The following is a 16,620-nucleotide window of genomic DNA, read 5'->3' on the forward strand; positions in this document are numbered from 1 at the left end:
CCTGTTTCAGGGTCTTACCACCCTCAGGATGAAGAACTTCTTCCTAAATTCATGTTTTTTTTCTTCCTAGATCTCTGGTTGAACTTGATGCTCTTACAGATCTTTTCCAGCCAAAGCAATTCTATGAATTGAAGCCCTGCTCCTGCTTGCCTTTGCATTATGGTTGTGTTCTAGAAGCAGCCCCATTGCAATGAGGCTTGACAAAGTCCTGTAATTTAGTATTCAGGATATAAATCAGCAATCTGGATTATTTATTATCAAGGTTCTCATAACACAGGGAAACAGCTAATGGTTCATTTCCTAACATGAACCCTGTGCTGCACCAACTAACCATCTAATGCCTCTCCAGAGGATCATAGAACTGCTGTGGCTGAGAGAGACCTTTAAGATCATCAAGTACAATCATTAACCCAGCACTACTAGGTCACCACCAGACCATGTCCCTCATCACTACATCTACACATTTCTTAAACCCCTCCTGTGATCAGGACTCCACCACTGCCCTGGGCAGCCTGTTGCAGGGTTTGACAGCCCTTTCAGTGAGGAAACCTTTTGTAACATCCAACCTAAACCACAACGGCACAACTTGAGGCTGTTTCCTTTTGTCCTGTTACAGGATGCTCTGGCTACTCAATGCCTAAGTATCTAACTCTGTCCTTAGGTTCATGGAGGGTCTCACTCTGCTGTGGTCCTCATCCACAAATACAGTAAAGTGATTGGTGGCAAAGGAAGCAAAACTTCACCACAACAAGCCTCCAGGCTTTGAAGAAACACAGAATCAGATTTGGTTTGGTTGAAAAAGACCTCTGAGATCACCTTGTCCAACTGTCAACCTAATACCACCATGGCCATTAAACCATGCCCCAAAGTGCCATGTCCACATGTTTTTTTAACACCTTCAGGGATGGCAACTCCACCACCTCTCTGGCTAACCTATTCCAATGCCTGACCACTGTTTCTGTAATGAAAGTTTTTGTAATATCTAATCTAAACCTCCCTTGGCACAATTTCAGACCATTTCCTCTCAACTTTTCACCTGATACTTGGAAGAGGAAGCTGACCTCCACCTCACTACAACCTGAGGTCTGTCTGAGGACTGTTGTCATGAACTCAAATTCGTGGCATCTTGGGCCATTTGGGTTTTGATAGGTGCTTTCCAGAAATACTTTGGTGGTCAGAGACCCTTGTGTTAACCATAGTGGTCCCCCATAATGGTTCTTTTTGGTGCCATCTCAGCAGCCTTCAGAATTCCAAGGCAAAGAGGACCTCTGCAGCCTGTAGCAATGGGATGCCTTGAGATGCTCAATGCTCTGTGGTGAGCACATGGGGCTGACAGCCAACAAGCTTGTGTGAAGAACAGAGTCGCCTTATGCGTGAGTCTGGCTGCTCAGAAGGTCCTTGGTTTTCCTCATGAATGCTCTGACAGGGAAGAAAGACTCAGCCACAGCAGGGCAGGAGTTTCCTTTAAAAGACAGCACTGTGTGTAATAAATGAAGCTGCTTGAGGCTGGCAGTCAGGTCCCTTTTTGTGTGCATGCCTGTTTGTTTTGATACACAGCGGTGAAACATGGCCCTTGTGGGGTCCTATTTTCCTGCTGGAGCAAGCTGTCAGCTGGAGATGAGACAGCAGAGGAGGAATAGCTGAGATCCTGTGTTTGTTTGCTTTTAAAAGCCACTTAAAATTAGCTCAGTGAGTATAGTCCTTGCACAGATTGCTCCAAAGAATTAATAAATCAGGCTATGTGCAAGGAAACTCCATAATGCAATCCAGGTCCCTTTGCTGCATGCCAGACCCTGGTCTCATTTACACAGAAGGCATTTGGCTCTCCCAGGGGGGTCTCTGGTTTTGCACCACTGGATGAGGAAAAGAAACCTGGACTGGCCCTGCTGATGTCTCAGAGTTCAGAGTTACAGAGTGATTTGTCTTTGAGTGAGAAAGGGTTGAGGCAAGCCACCAAGCTCTACCCTGGGGTGGTGACCAAGGAGAAGGGCCTCAAATGCACTCAGTGTGGTCATGGAATCATAGAATACAATCATGTAATCTTTAAGGTTGGAAAAGATCTCTAAGATCATCAAGTCCAATCATCAACTCAACACCACCAAGTCCACTAAACCATGTCCAAAAGTGCCATGGCTACACAGTTTTTGGACATCTCCAGGGATGGTGACTCCACCACCTCCTGGGCAGCCTGTTCCAATCCCTCACCACATTTGCAGCAAAGAATTTTTTCCTAATATCCAATCTAAACCTCCAGTGGCACAAAATCAGGCCAGTTCCTCTTGTCCTATTGTTTGTTACTTGGGAGAACAGACCAACCCCTACCTCATTACAGTCTCCTTTCAGGGACTTATAGTGAGCATTGAGGTCTCCCGTCAGCCTCCTGTTCTCCAGACTAGACAATCTCAGTTGCCTCATCCTTTCCTCCCCAGACCTGTTCTTCAGACTCTTCACCAGCTTTGCTGCCCTTCTCTGGGCATATTCCAGCACCTCAATGTCTTTCTTGAAATGAGAGACCCCGGACTCAATCAGATACTGCCCAGTACCATGACTGCATCTTCAGCACTGCATCTTCTTCAAGACTCTCAACATCACATGAACCCGGTGGCACAGCAAGAATCACTCCTAATGGGATGTCCCAAGGAGAACCATGTTGCCAAGGTCCTGAGCTGCCAGGATGCAGAAACAGATCATTATGAAGAGGATGGCAGCTGATGCTGGCAAGAGATGCAGCTGAAGAAGCAAATCCTGATTGGGACTGGAGTTCAGAGCATGGAAAGGGAGACTGAGAGATGAATGGATATAGTGGGAGAGAAAGCAAAGTGGAGTTTTATTGCTCTCAGCAGCTCCCTGTTGGGATGCCACAGAGGAGACAGAGATGAGCTCTTCTTGGAGATGCCCAGTGATGGGACAGGAGACATTGGCTCCAACATGGGAAATCTATGATTCTATGATTCTATAAATTCTAATTAGCTACTCCTGTCTCTTGAGGAATGACAATTTCTAAGGTGTCCCTGTCCCATGTATTGCTAATCTACATTAGGCATTGCAGCTTCCCCAAAGCCCTGGTGAAGCTGAGGAGTGTGTTGGAGATTGACCTTCCTTGTTCACTGACACAGAGCAGCATCCAGATGTGATGAAGCACCTCATTTTGAATTTTGCTCTGGGGCTTCTCCCTAACACATGGAAAAAGGTAGACATCTGTGCTGAGGCCTGAATGAGTTGCTGAATTTTTCTCCAATGACTAGAGAAAGTTCCTGGAGCAGTCACAGTCCTAACCAAGGAAGTGTCATCTTGGTTAGAGATGAGGAATCCAGGCCTAGTGTTCTTGTGCTGTGACAGCTAAATAAGAGGATCAAGTCCTCCTTTTTGGCCCCAAGGCTCCTACATACTATTCTGACATCATATGATTGTTTAGCACCAGAGTTGGCAGAGTTAGGTAATGGATGGACTTGATGATCTTAAAGGTCTTTTCCAACTAAAATGATTCTGTGATTGAAAGTCATTTATCAGTGTCTTGGCCTTCCCAGGTGCTGCTGGAAACAAAAGAGGAAAATATCAGCCCCTGGAAACCTACAATTTTAACGTGGTCTGAGAGAGGTTTATAGATGTCCCTTAGGCTGCCATTGAAATCTGGCCTCATCTTCCAAAAATGATCACAACTTTGGGACAGCTTCTTCTGTGCTGAAAACTGGAGGTGTTTAAGGCCAGGCTGGATGAGGCTCTGGCCAGCCTAATCTAGGGTAAGGTGCCCCTGCCCATGGCAGGGGTGTTGGAACTGGATGATCCTTGTGGTCCTTCCCAACCCTGACTGATTCTATGACTCTATGATTCTAACTCTGGTCCTTCATCCAACAAGGAAACCATTGCACAGGTGAAAAGGCATTTCCAATGCCTGAGAACTGGATGAGTTTTGGTGTACACTCACCTTTCACCAACTATTACAATGGCAGAATCCAGCACTGGACAACCCCTCTTAATGAACTGAATGGCCAACCACTACTTTTAGCCTGGTCTGCTGCTCTGTTTCACTTGCTATCTGTTGTCTCGCTGCTAATCTATCATTTGATTGCATTGGGGATAATCTCTTATTCCGTTGTTTGCTGAGGTAGTTTGCTGGGTTCATGAAGAAGATATTGCTCTTCCTGTGTTTTAATGATGATCTACCACTTTTATAAATGATCTGCTGGGTTTCCAGACATTCAGCAGGCCACCAAAAGCCTAAAAGCTTCCAGAAGACTGCTGGCCATCGGCTGGCCAGATATGCATGTGCTGTGGATCCGATATATCCGGGATGAGTTAAGCTAATTCTCAGTGATGTAAATATTTTTTATATGAAGATCCTGGCCAAGTTAGTATGACGTCTGGGGAAGCTCTGGCTGGCCCATCACAGTGTGGGAGTTGGAGAATGAGAGGGAGATTAAGTGTTTCCCATGGTCTCTTGGGACCGTGCTCCCTGCTCGACCCACGTCCTCCGACATTTGGGTCTCCAAACCTTTGACTCTATGATGACCAGCAGAGACTCTAGAAGCAGCCAGCCCAGACAGCATCCTGGCTGACTGAGGACATGTGGAGGCCAACCATATGCTATGTCAGGGGGTGCAGGTCTGATTAATGCCAGAGTCCAAGTCCTGAAGGATGAGGAAAACACATTCATAGAGCTCCGTGTAAATCATACTTAATTTTTCATCAGCAGACAGGGAGGCTACGGGGAGGGGGACTGGGAAACACAGAGGTTAAGTGACTTACCCTAAGCAGCAGAGCTGCACAGGATGGAGATTTCCAAACTTGCAGACAAGTCACTTGGTCACTGGGCCTCAATTTAATTAGCCAGTGTGTTTTTATTTAAGAATGACAGCGCATTACATTTCCTTGTAATTCATGGACCCCACCCCACTGTGTGCAGATACAGATCAAAGAGGTGGCTCCTGCTCACAGCCTTGCTGTGAGAAACGCTTTCTTTTCATGCCTTAAATTTGAGAACATCAACAGTATCTGAAACAGTCAGCAAATGATTTCTTTTCTACTTAAAAGCAAGCTGCCTTCAAATAATTTCCTTTTTCTTTGGAGCAGGCTTCCTCACTCTGAAAGCTCCACGCAGAGACCTCAGAAGTAAATCAGATCCCAAATGTTCAGCCCTGCTGCTCATTTTGCAGACATGGGTTCTGCAAGCAGACCATTTGCACAGGCAAACAGCAGCCTGTTTCAAAAGCTGGCAAGAGAAAAGTCATTCTTGAACTCAGTGGCCACCAAATCCTTGTCTAAGCTTGGAGTGATTAAATGTGGGTTATTACAACAGGAAAGTGCATGATGACCTGTGCAATGTCTTTGTGTCAGGCCTGAAGGTAATTTCTGCCCATGCTGTTTCTGAGCACAGTTCCCTCTGTCTTGACCTTGTAACACAGTTAGAATCCCAGAATTGATCAATCTCTGGCCAGCCTGATCTAGGGTAGAATGTCCCTGCCCATGGCAGGGAGGTTGGAATTGCATGATCCTTGTGGTCCCTTCCAACCCTGACTGATTCTATGATTCTAAGAATTATTAAGATTGGAAAAGACCTTTAAGATGAGCAAGTCCAAATATTGACCCAGCACTACCATGCCCACTAAACCATGCCCAGAAGTGCCACAGTTACACATTCTTTGAACACCTGCAGGGGTAGTGACTTCACCACTTCCCTGGGCAGCCTGTTCCAATGCCTGACCACTCTTTCAGTGAAGACATTTTTCCTAATGTCCATCCTGATCCTTCCCTGGACCACTTGAAGCCATTTGCTCTTGGTCTTGTAATGGCAGGGCAAGGAGTAATGAGCTTAAACTCGAAGAGGGGAGATTTAAACTAGATGTGAGGAGCAAGTTCTTTATAGTGAGGGTGGTGAGACACTGGCACAGGTTGCCCAGGGAGGTTGTGGCTACTCCCTCCCTGGAGGTGTTCAAGGCCAGGTTGGATGAGTCCTTGAGTGACCTATTCTAGTGGGAGGTGTCCCTGCCTCTGTCAGGGGATTGGAACTGGGTGATCCTTGAGGTCCCTTCCAACCTAAACCTTTCTATGATTTAATGATTCTGTGATTCTATCACTTGTTACTTGAGACAACAGACCAAACCCCAGCTCATTCCAGCCTCCTTTCAAGGACTTGTAGAGAGCAATGAGGTCTCCCCTCAGCCTCCTCTTCTCCAGCCTAAATAATCCCAATCTCTCAGCTGTTCCTCACCAGACCTCTTCTCCAGACCCTTCATCAGTTTTGGTCCTCTTCTCTGGACCTGCTCCAGCACATCCATGTCTCCTCTTATACTGCAGCACCCAAAACTTACCACAGTACAGCTGGGTTGTTCTTCCTGACTTAGAGGAGCTTGCTCAGACTCAGTGAAAGGATGCTGAGAAGAAAATCAGGTTCATGACTAATAGTAATTCTCACTGAGCTCATGTAGCCCTTAGGCAACATTTACACCAGAGAGGAGATCAGATTAGTTGCTGGATGAGCTACTATGAGCACTCAAACCAATAGTTCTCTTCTAGCACTGATTTCTTTAACTTTCCCTTGTCTGCAGAAAGCAAGGGCAACCAAGTCCTTTCTCAGAAGACAGTTTAGAAGGGGCTGGTCCATTTTAGAGCTCTTTAGAGTCTTATACATCAATGCATTGACCTCTATACATGTAGCCATAAGGCACAACAGTACAAAGTCAGTTCTTCATTATCAGCCAAGTGCTGGGGTAAGATGTCTGGTTTGGGTCCTACTACCTGATGAGAAGAGATGGGAAGAAGATAGTGCTGTGACACCAGTCCCTTATTCTCAAGCTCTCAAGCTGCCATTTGATGCTCACTTCATTAGGTGGGAACCAGAGAAGGGCTCTACAAAATCTCCCTTCTCCAATGTGGTTTTTGTGCCAGTAGCACAAGTATGGTGAGGAGCAAACCAGACAAACTCTAAAGGTTTGTGTAACCCCAAATTCATGCAGTTACCCAAGGATGTGGCTCCCCAGTGAAGCTGGTTGGGAGCCTGCAGAGTTATCATGATGGATTTGATGAGGACCATGAACCATTCTGTGAGTGTACACCCTCCTGCACCATGGCAAACGTGAGCCAGCTACACTCACTCTAATTAAGGGGCATGATTTCACCTCCCATTACCTCATGTTTACCAGGGGATAACAGCATGGATGTGGGCAGTATGACACATTCCAACTTCACACCCTTGCCTTAGTGACTTGCTCCTGTGCCCAAACCCTTTTTTGTATCCCAAACAGGAGCTGGGAAAACCACTGCCATATCCATACACACAGAATCACAGAATGTTAGGGGTTGGAAGGTACCTCTGGAGATCAAGTCCAGACTCCTGCCAAAGCAGGATCACCTAGGGCAGGTCATGCAGGAGTGTATCCAGATAGATTGTGGATGTCTTCAGCGAAGGAGTGTCCTCTGGGCAGCCTGTTCCAGTGCTCCAGCACTCTCAGGAAAGTTTTTTCTCATGTTCAGATGGAACTTCCTATATTCCACAGAATCACAGAAACATGCAGGTTGGAAAAGACCCTCAGGATCACCAAGTTCAACCTAGAGCCCTACTCTACAAGATTCACCTTAAACCATACCCCTAAGCACCACATCCCCACGACCCTTAAACACATCCAGGATTGGTGACTCCACCACCTCCCTGGGCAGCTCATTCCAGTCCCTGAACACTCTCTCCCTGAATTATTTTTTTCCTAATGTCCAGTCTAAACCTCCCCAGCCTCAGCTTGAGGCCATTCCCTCTTGTTCTGTCTCCAGTAACCTGTGAGAAAAGACCAGCAGCAGCCTCTCCAAATTCCAGATTGTAGCCATTGTGCCTTGTCCTATCTCTGGGCACCAGCAAAAGGAGACTGACTCTGTCTTCCTAACTCTCACCCTTAAGCAGAAGGGAGGATCAGGGTGAACACTGATCAGGTTCCCTGTCAGCCTTCTCTTCTCCAGTCCCAGCTCTCTCAGCCTTTCCTCATAAGAGATGTTCTATTCCCTTTATCAACCTCATACCCCTTTGTTGGACTCTTTCCAGCAGTTCCCTGTCTCTTGAACTGGAGAGCCTAGAATTGGACACAGTACTCCAGATGAGGCTTCACTAGGGAAGAAGAGATGGGCACAAGAATCTTCTTTGACCTGCTGATCACAATTTTCTTTTGTACCTCAGGATACTGTCAGTCATCTTGGCCACAATCACATTGCTTACTCATGGTCAACTTCCTGTCCACCAGGACTCCAAGGCCCTTCTCTGTGGAGATGTTTTCTGGCAGATCAACCCAAACACAATACACAAAACACACACAAGCTTTGTTGGTTTGACTGCAATGATCCTGCATGGTGTGTTACACAACTTCTACAAAAGGCAAGATTGGAGATTCCCAAGCTGACTGAGAAGAGAGCTTTTAATGTTTAGAAATAGCTGAAGGGTGAGTGTCAAGAGGAAGGGGCCAGGCTCTTCAGTGGTGCCCTGTGATAGGACAAGGGGCAATGGATATGAACTGGAACCCAGAATGATCCACCTCAACATGAGGAGAAACTTCTTTACTGTGAGGGTGACAGAGCCCTGGATCAGGCTGCCCAGAGAGATTGTGGAGTCTCCCTCTCTAGAGACTTTCAAAACCCATCCAGATGGATTCCTGTGTGACCTGCCCTAGGTGATCCTGCTTTGGCAGGAGGTCCCTTCCAACCTCTACCATTGCTTGACTTAACACTATCCTGTTTCACGAAGGAAGGAAAGAACAAATTGCATTTCAAAGTGCAAGTGCTGTGCTTCAGGGAGAAGCAAACAGATGCCTCAGACAAGCAGTAGTGTTTTGGGTTTTTTTTTCACTGCTGAGATGCCTTTATCCTGGTATGAGTCCCAGATATTAGCACAAAAAACTACAAGGGGAGGGAGAAAAAAAAGAGATGCTAATCCTGTGTATCAGCAGTGTCTAACCTGCCAGGCATAAATATTCATGTAATCACTTTGCAGTTACCTGGTAACCACAACAAAGCATGCTTAGAAAATGTAATTACAGGAGCTCTGTAAACTCATCTTAAATTATCACCCCTAGCCAGGCACATACTATTAGATATTAGATTCCCCCTTTAGATTGAATCTCATGTTCCTCAGGTCTAATTTGAAAGACCTCTCCCCTTATTGGCAAGCCACAAAACCTAAATGGAGTCACGTAAATCCTACTTCACAGCTCAATTAAGGAGCTGTGATTACGGATCTGGAAGCAGATGCAGATAGGGCTGGGGAAGGGATGATGGCAGGAGCCTACAGGAAGCAGCCAGGGCTTTCCAGGGGTCATCTGGGGGGGGACCCATAGGAACAGAGTTTCTATTGTTGTACACTTTCAGTCTGTGGGGTGGAGAGGGGGCGAGAGACTGGATTCCTGGTTTTGAGTGCTGTGGAGGTTTTCAGAAGGAGTCAGGTTCCATTGTTGCACTGTAAATGTTCTCCAGGCTCGCTGGGAACAGTGCAGGTTTTCACTGCCTTTCCCTCTGTGCCTTTCCCTCTCGTGGTGAGGTTCACACTCTTTGGTTGTCTAACACCTGCCATTGGTCTTTATTCCATGTTGGAGCGAGTGAGATGAGATGGGGAGGGAGTGATGCCATTTTCATGCACTTGTCCCAGCCAAAGCCAAGAGGGATACAGGGAGATGTCCTCGGAGCTCTCTAAACACAACAGGCAGGGGAGCAGGTGCAGACCTCTCAGCCGCCTGCAGCAGTGTCATTTGAAGCAGGACCATCTATCAGATGCACCATGAAGTATCATAGAATCATAGAATCATAGAATCAACCAGGTTGGAAGAGACCTCCAAGATCATCCAGTCCAACCTAGCACCCAGCCCTAACCAATCAACTAGACTATGGCACTAAGTGCCTCATCCAGGCTTTGTTTGAAGACCCCCAGGGACGGTGCCTCCACCACCTCCCTGGGCAGCCTCTCCTGGGTGGAGAGTCCTTCTTGTTCAGCAGAACACAGTTGAGATGACAAGTGCAGCATCCCTGGGGTGGCTCAGTGTCCTTGGTATGGCTGCTGATGTGATGCAGGAACATTAAGCTCTAGTGCATGGATGCACCAACCTTTTTCAGAGGGCATTTTGACTCTGGAAACAATCAGATCTCTTTGCCATGCTGGATGAGTCTGGAGACAGAGACAACCTTCTTCAAACCCCAAAGAGAAGGTGTTAAAGTCATAGGCAGCAGCTGCAAGGGGATAGGGGGAGGCTGGGGGCTCAGAGGACAGTAAATGCAAGAGTGCATCCTGTCACATGCATCCAGGAGCACATGTGGAGCACGAGTAGGAGTAATTATTCCTACAGGGAAGACATTATGACAGAAGCTAGGACAAAATAAGTGTGGAAACACAGAGATCTCTTTGCAAGCACTCTTAGCCAAGAGAAAGCGAAATTAGGAACACTGATCCCCAGCTCTTTGTAGTGACCAGTGGAGTGTTGGCTTCTGACTATGGTGGCTCTGCTCTGTTGAGTGCTCTGGGCTCTGCAGTTCAAGAGAGACAGGGGATCATAGAATCACAGAATCATAGAATCATAGAACGCATTGGGATGGAAGAGATCTCTAGAGGTCATCTAGTCCAACCCCCAGCATCAGCAAGGACATCCCCAACTAGGTCATGTTGCTCAGAGCCCTGTCAAGCATGACCTTGAATGTCTCCAGGGATGCACCCTCCACCATCTCCCTCAGCAACCTGTTCCGTTGTCCCACCACTTTCACAGCAAAGAACTTTTTCCTAATACCTAATCTAAGTCTCCTCTTCTCTAGTTAAACCATTGCCCCCTTATCCTCTTACTACATGCACTTGTAAACAAACCCTCCCCAGCTTTCTTGTAAGCCCCTTTTAGGTACCTCACCGAAAGGTTCTCCCTGGATCTTTCTCCAGACTGAACAACCCCAGCTCTCTCAGCACTTCACAGGACAGGTGCTCCAGCCCTTGGGTAATTATTTTTGCCTCTCCTCTGGAACCTCTCCATCCAGGTTCTTGTGCTTCTTGTGTTGAGGTCCCCAGAGCTGGACACAGTACTCCAAGTGAGGTCTCACCATGACAGACTAGAATGGACGAATCACTTCTCTCCATCTACTGGCTACACTTCTTTTAATGCAGCCCAGGATGCTATTTGCCTTCTGGGCTTCAAGTTCTCACTGCTGGCTCATGTCCAACCTCTTGGTCACTATCACTTCCAAGCCCTTTTTCTGCAGGGTTGCTCTTTCTCACATCATCCTCCACTTGTATTGATAATGAGGGTTGTGCTGACCCCCAGGAAGGGGTCCAGTCGAGGCTACAAAGATCCTGAAGGTATTGGAGCATCTCTATGGTGAGGAGAAGGTGAGATTCCTGAAGGCTGTTTAGCCTGGAGAAGAAGACCTATGAGATCTTCTTGATGCTTACAAATAGCTAAAGGGTAGGTGATCAAGAGGATGATGCCAGATTATTTTTAGTGGTGCCCAGTGACAGGACACAGAGCAATGTGCAGAAACTTGAACACAGGAAATTCCACTTTGGCAGATCCTCAGAGGTCCCTTTCAACCTCAACCATTCCATGGTTCTGTGACTGACTGAGAGAGAGAGAATTTGGGTTATTCAGTTTGGAGAGGAGAAGGCTCTGTGGAGACCTTATTGTGGCCTTTCAGGATCTGAAAGGGGCTACAAGAAAGCTGGGGAGGGAATTTTTAGGCTGTCAGATAGCGATAGGACTGGAGGGAATGAGGCAAAATTAGAAGTGGGTAGATTCAGATTTATTGTTAGGAAGAAGTTCTTCACCATGAGGGTGGTGAGACCTCGGAATGGGCTGCCTAGGGACTCTGAGCAACCTGAGGCGTCCCTGCCCAACCTGATCTAGTGTGAGGTGTCCCTCACCACAGCAGGGAGGTTGGAACTGGATGGTTTTGATGTCCCTTCCAGCCCTGACAGTTCTATCATTCTGTGACTGTTGGCTCTTCTCTGGCTGCCTGCCCTTTTCCTGCTCTCACTTATCACAGTATCACAGTATCACAGTATCATCAGGGCTGGAAGAGACCTCACAGATCATCAAGTCCAACCCTTTACCACAGAGCTCAAGGCTAGACCATGGCACCAAGTGCCACGTCCAATCCTGCCTTGAACAGCTCCAGGGACGGCGACTCCACCACCTCCCCGGGCAGCCCATTCCAGTGTCCAACGACTCTCTTATGTTGCTCCATCCCAAATTTCTTGATACTAAGGGGAGAAGGCAGCCAGAAAACAGGACCTATCTCTAACATATAGAATCATAGAATGGTTTAGGTTGGAAGGGATCTCAAAGCTCACCCAGTTCCAACCCCTTATCATAGGCAGGATACCTCCCTCTAGAATAGATGCTCATGGCCTCATCCAACCTAGCCTTAAACATTCCTGATGCAGGCATTCTGGCCTGCATCAGGAATGGTGTGGTCAGCAGGAGCAGGGAGGTCATTCTGCCCCTGTACTCTGCAATGGTTAGACCACACCTTGAGTGCTGTGTTCAGTTCTGGGCCCCCCAGTTTAGGAGGGACATTGAGATGCTTGAGCGTGTCCAGAGAAGGGCGACGAGGCTGGGGAGAGGCCTTGAGCACAGCCCTACGAGGAGAGGCTGAGGGAGCTGGGATTGGTTAGCCTGGAGAAGAGGAGGCTCAGGGGAGACCTTATTGCTGTCTACAACTACCTGAGGGGTGGTTGTGGCCAGGAGGAGGTTGCTCTCTTCTCTCAGGTGGCCAGCACCAGAACAAGAGGACACAGCCTCAGGCTGTGCCAGGGGAGATTTAGGCTGGAAGTGAGGAGAAAGTTCTTCACTGAGAGAGTCATTGGACACTGGAATGGGCTGCCCGGGGAGGTGGTGGAGTCGTCGTCCCTGGAGCTGTTCAAGGCAGGATTGGACGTGGCACTTGGTGCCATGGTCTGGCCTTGAGCTCTGTGGTAAAGGGTTGGACTTGATGACCTGTGAGGTCTCTTCCAACCCTGATGATACTGTGATACTGTGATCTCCAGAGAGGGAGCATCCACAACCTCCCTGGGCAACCTGTTCCATACTAATTTCTCTGCTAAACATATTTATTTGGAAGTGGATGAGAACTTAGTTTTCTGCTCTCTAAGGACAGTCTTTGATTTTGGTAGCTTCTACTCCCAGAAATTTGAACTTGCAAACTCACACAAAATAATTAAAAAAAAATATATATAACTCCCCCCTCTAAAAAAAATGAAGTTCAAGAAACCCATCCAATTTCATTTGAAAAACAGCTTTTTAAGTTCTTCATGTTTTCTTCTATGAAAAATAAGTCCTTGCCCCATGATAAATGGTGCCCCTCCAGAGAAAAAAAAATCCAAAGCATTTCATTCTGTGAAGGTTCAGACACAGGCACCCTGGGCTGTGCCTATTCAGTTTTAACATGGAATTGTGCTGAAGTCAGGGCTCTGAAAGTCAGGACTCCAAAAGAAGCTTTTATTTCAGGGCAAATTACACTTCCTTTGGTTGGGAGAACAAAAAAGTTTTGACCAAATCTTTATGATGACTCCGTTTGTGATGGTGGAACCAAACTGTAAATGCAGTTTGCCTATCGGAAATGCCTTTGAAATTCCAATTAATTTTCATGTATGTCATTTCCTTTCCTGAGAGAGTTTGGGTTGGGGCCAAATCTTTCCATCTTGATTTATCCATTAGTAAGTGGAGTCTTTCTTACTTCATAGCCTGATCCTTTTCTTTCCAACTACTGACTCGGTAGCGTTAGATACTTGTTGGACTCGATCTTAAAGGTCTTTTCCAACCAAAAGAGTTCTCTGATTCTCCTATTTTACTGCAGCTTTCCACAAGGGAAAAAAAAAAGAAGACACAAACATACTCTAACACCAGTAGCTTTAATTTTGAATGTCATTGCTCTCCATCTGGTACGTAAGCTGTGATCATACCTCCAGGTCATTATACTCCTAATGTTTATTGGAAAAAATCAATCTTTAACTTGAAGACTTTGCACAGGAAATATTAAAGCAAATTAGGGCCTGACACATCCATTTTCAAATTTCCTTTCAACCTACTTCTTTCATGAAAAGAAATTGAGGTTCTTTTACTCATTTTATTGACTTCTACCCTTCTTTCTTTCATTTTTTTTTTTAACCCCTGTTTCTTTTTTTCTTCTTTTTAACCTCCATTTCTTTCTTTTTTTTATTTTAACCCTTGTTTCTTTCTTTTTTCCTAACTCAGTTTATTTTTCCTTTTATTTTTAACCCTTTTCTTTTATTTTTAACCTATCTTTCTTTCTTTCTTTCTTTCTTTCTTTCTTTCTTTCTTTCTTTCTTTCTTTCTTTCTTTCTTTCTTTCTTTCTTTCTTTCTTTCTTTCTTTCTTTCTTTCTCCCTTCCTCCATTTCTTTCTTTCTTTCCTTCCTTTCTTTCTTTCTTTCTTTCTTTCTTTCTTTCTTTCTTTCTTTCTTTCTTTCTTTCTTTCTTTCTTTCTTTCTTTCTTTCTTTCTTTCTTTCTTTCTTTCTTTCTTTCTTTCTTTCTTTCTCCTTCCTCCCTCCCTTCCTTCCTTCCTTCCTTCCTTCCTCCCTCCCTTCCTTCCTTCCTTCCTTCCTTCCTTCCTTCCTTCCTTCCTTCCTTCCTTCCTTCCTTCCTTCCTTCCTTCCTTCCTTCCTTCCTTCCTTCCTTCCTTTCTCTCTTTCTCTCTCTTTCTTTCTTTCTTTCTTTCTTTCTTTCTTTCTTTCTTTCTTTCTTTCTTTCTTTCTTTCTTTCTTTCTTTCTTTCTTTCTTTCTTTCTTTCTTTCTTTCTTTCTTTCTTTCTTTCTTTCTTTCTTTCTTTCTTTCTCCTTCCTCCCTCCCTTCCTTCCTTCCTTCCTTCCTTCCTTCCTTCCTTCCTTCCTTCCTTCCTTCCTTCCTTCCTTCCTTCCTTCCTTCCTTCCTTCCTTCCTTCTCTCTTTCTCTCTTTCTCTCTTTCTCTCTTTCTCTCTTTCTCTCTTTCTCTCTTTCTCTCTTTCTCTCTTTCTCTTCCTTCCTTCCTTCCTTCCTTCCTTCCTTCCTTCCTTCCTTCCTTCCTTCCTTCCTGCCTTCCTTCCTTCCTTCCTACCTTCCTTCCTTACTTTCTCTCTTTCTCTCTCTTTCTTTCTTTCTTTCTTTCTTTCTTTCTTTCTTTCTTTCTTTCTTTCTTTCTTTCTTTCTTTCTTTCTTTCTTTCTTTCTTTCTTTCTTTCTTTCTTTCTCCTTCCTCCCTTCCTCCCTCCCTTCCTCCCTCCCTCCCTTCCTCCCTCCCTTCCTTCCTCCCTTCCTTCCTTCCTTCCTTCCTTCCTTCCTTCCTTCCTTCCTTCCTTCCTTCCTTCCTTCCTTCCTTCCTTCCTTCCTCCCTTCCTCCCTTCCTCCCTTCCTCCCTTCCTCCCTTCCTCCCTTCTTCTTAACTTTTGTTTTTTCTTTTATTTTTAAACTTACATCTTTCTTTTTCTCTTTACTTTTTAACCCATTTTTCTTTTGTCTTCTTTTTTTTTAAACTCCTGTGTATTTTTTCTTTTATTTTTTAATGCCTTTCTTTTTTCTTTTCTTTTTAATCTGCTTCTTTTTTCTTCTTTTTAACCTCCATTTCTTCCTTCCTTCTTTTATTTTAACCCCTGTTAATTTCATTTTTTCCTTTTTTTCCTTCAACTGCTGTTTATTTTTCTTTTATTTTTTATTATATTATTTTTTAACCCCTCTTCCTTCCTTCCTTCCTTCCTTCCTTCCTTCCTTCCTTCCTTCCTTCCTTCCTTCCTTCCTTCCTTCTTTCTTTTCTTTTTCTTTTCTTTTCTTTTCTTTTCTTTTCTTTTCTTTTCTTTTCTTTTCTTTTCTTTTCTTTTCTTTTCTTTTCTTTTCTTTTCTTTTCTACTCGTTTCTTTTTTCTTCTGTTTTTTAAACTAGTATCTTTCTTTTTTTGGTTGTTTTTAACCCATTTTTTTTTTCTTTTTTCCCCCTTTTTGATTCCTGTTCATTTATTCTTTTAGTTTTTTAACCTGATTCTTTCCTTTTTTCACTCCTGCTTTTTCTTCTTTTTTTTCTTTTTAACCCCTTTTCTTCCTTTTTGTATTTTAACTCATTTCTTTCATTTTTTTCCTTTCTGACACCCTTTCTTTATTTTTTTAATCCATTTCTTTCTTTTTTCCTTTCAACCCTCATTCCTTTCTTCTTTTTTAAGCCCACTTTTTGTTGTTTTTTCTTTATTCTTAACACAATTCTTTTTTCTTTTTTTAACCCTCTTTTCTTTCTTTTAACCCATTTCTTTCTTTTCTCCTTTTCTTCTTTTTTCCTTTTTTATTCCCTTTTTCCTTCTTTTTTCCCTTTTTCCTTCTTTTTTCCCTTCTTTTTATCTCCTTTTTTATTTTTTTTCCTTTTTTAACCCTCTTTTCTTTTTTTCAACCCCTTTCTTTCTTTTAACCCATTTCTTTCTTTTCTCCTCTTCTTTTCTTCATTTTTCCTTCTTTTTTCCTTTTTTCCTTCTTTTTTCCTTTTCCCCTTCTTTTTTCCCTTCTTTTTTTCTTCTTTTTTATTTTTTTTCTTCTTTTTTTTCTTTTTTTTAACCCTCTTTTCTTTTTTCAACCCCTTTCTTTCTTTCAACCCATTTCTTTCTTTTTTCCTCTTCTTTTTCTCTTCTCTTTTTCCCTTTTTTTCCCCTTC

This window comes from Pogoniulus pusillus, chromosome 6, assembly GCF_015220805.1.
Source record: "Pogoniulus pusillus isolate bPogPus1 chromosome 6, bPogPus1.pri, whole genome shotgun sequence".
NCBI lineage: Eukaryota > Metazoa > Chordata > Aves > Piciformes > Lybiidae > Pogoniulus > Pogoniulus pusillus.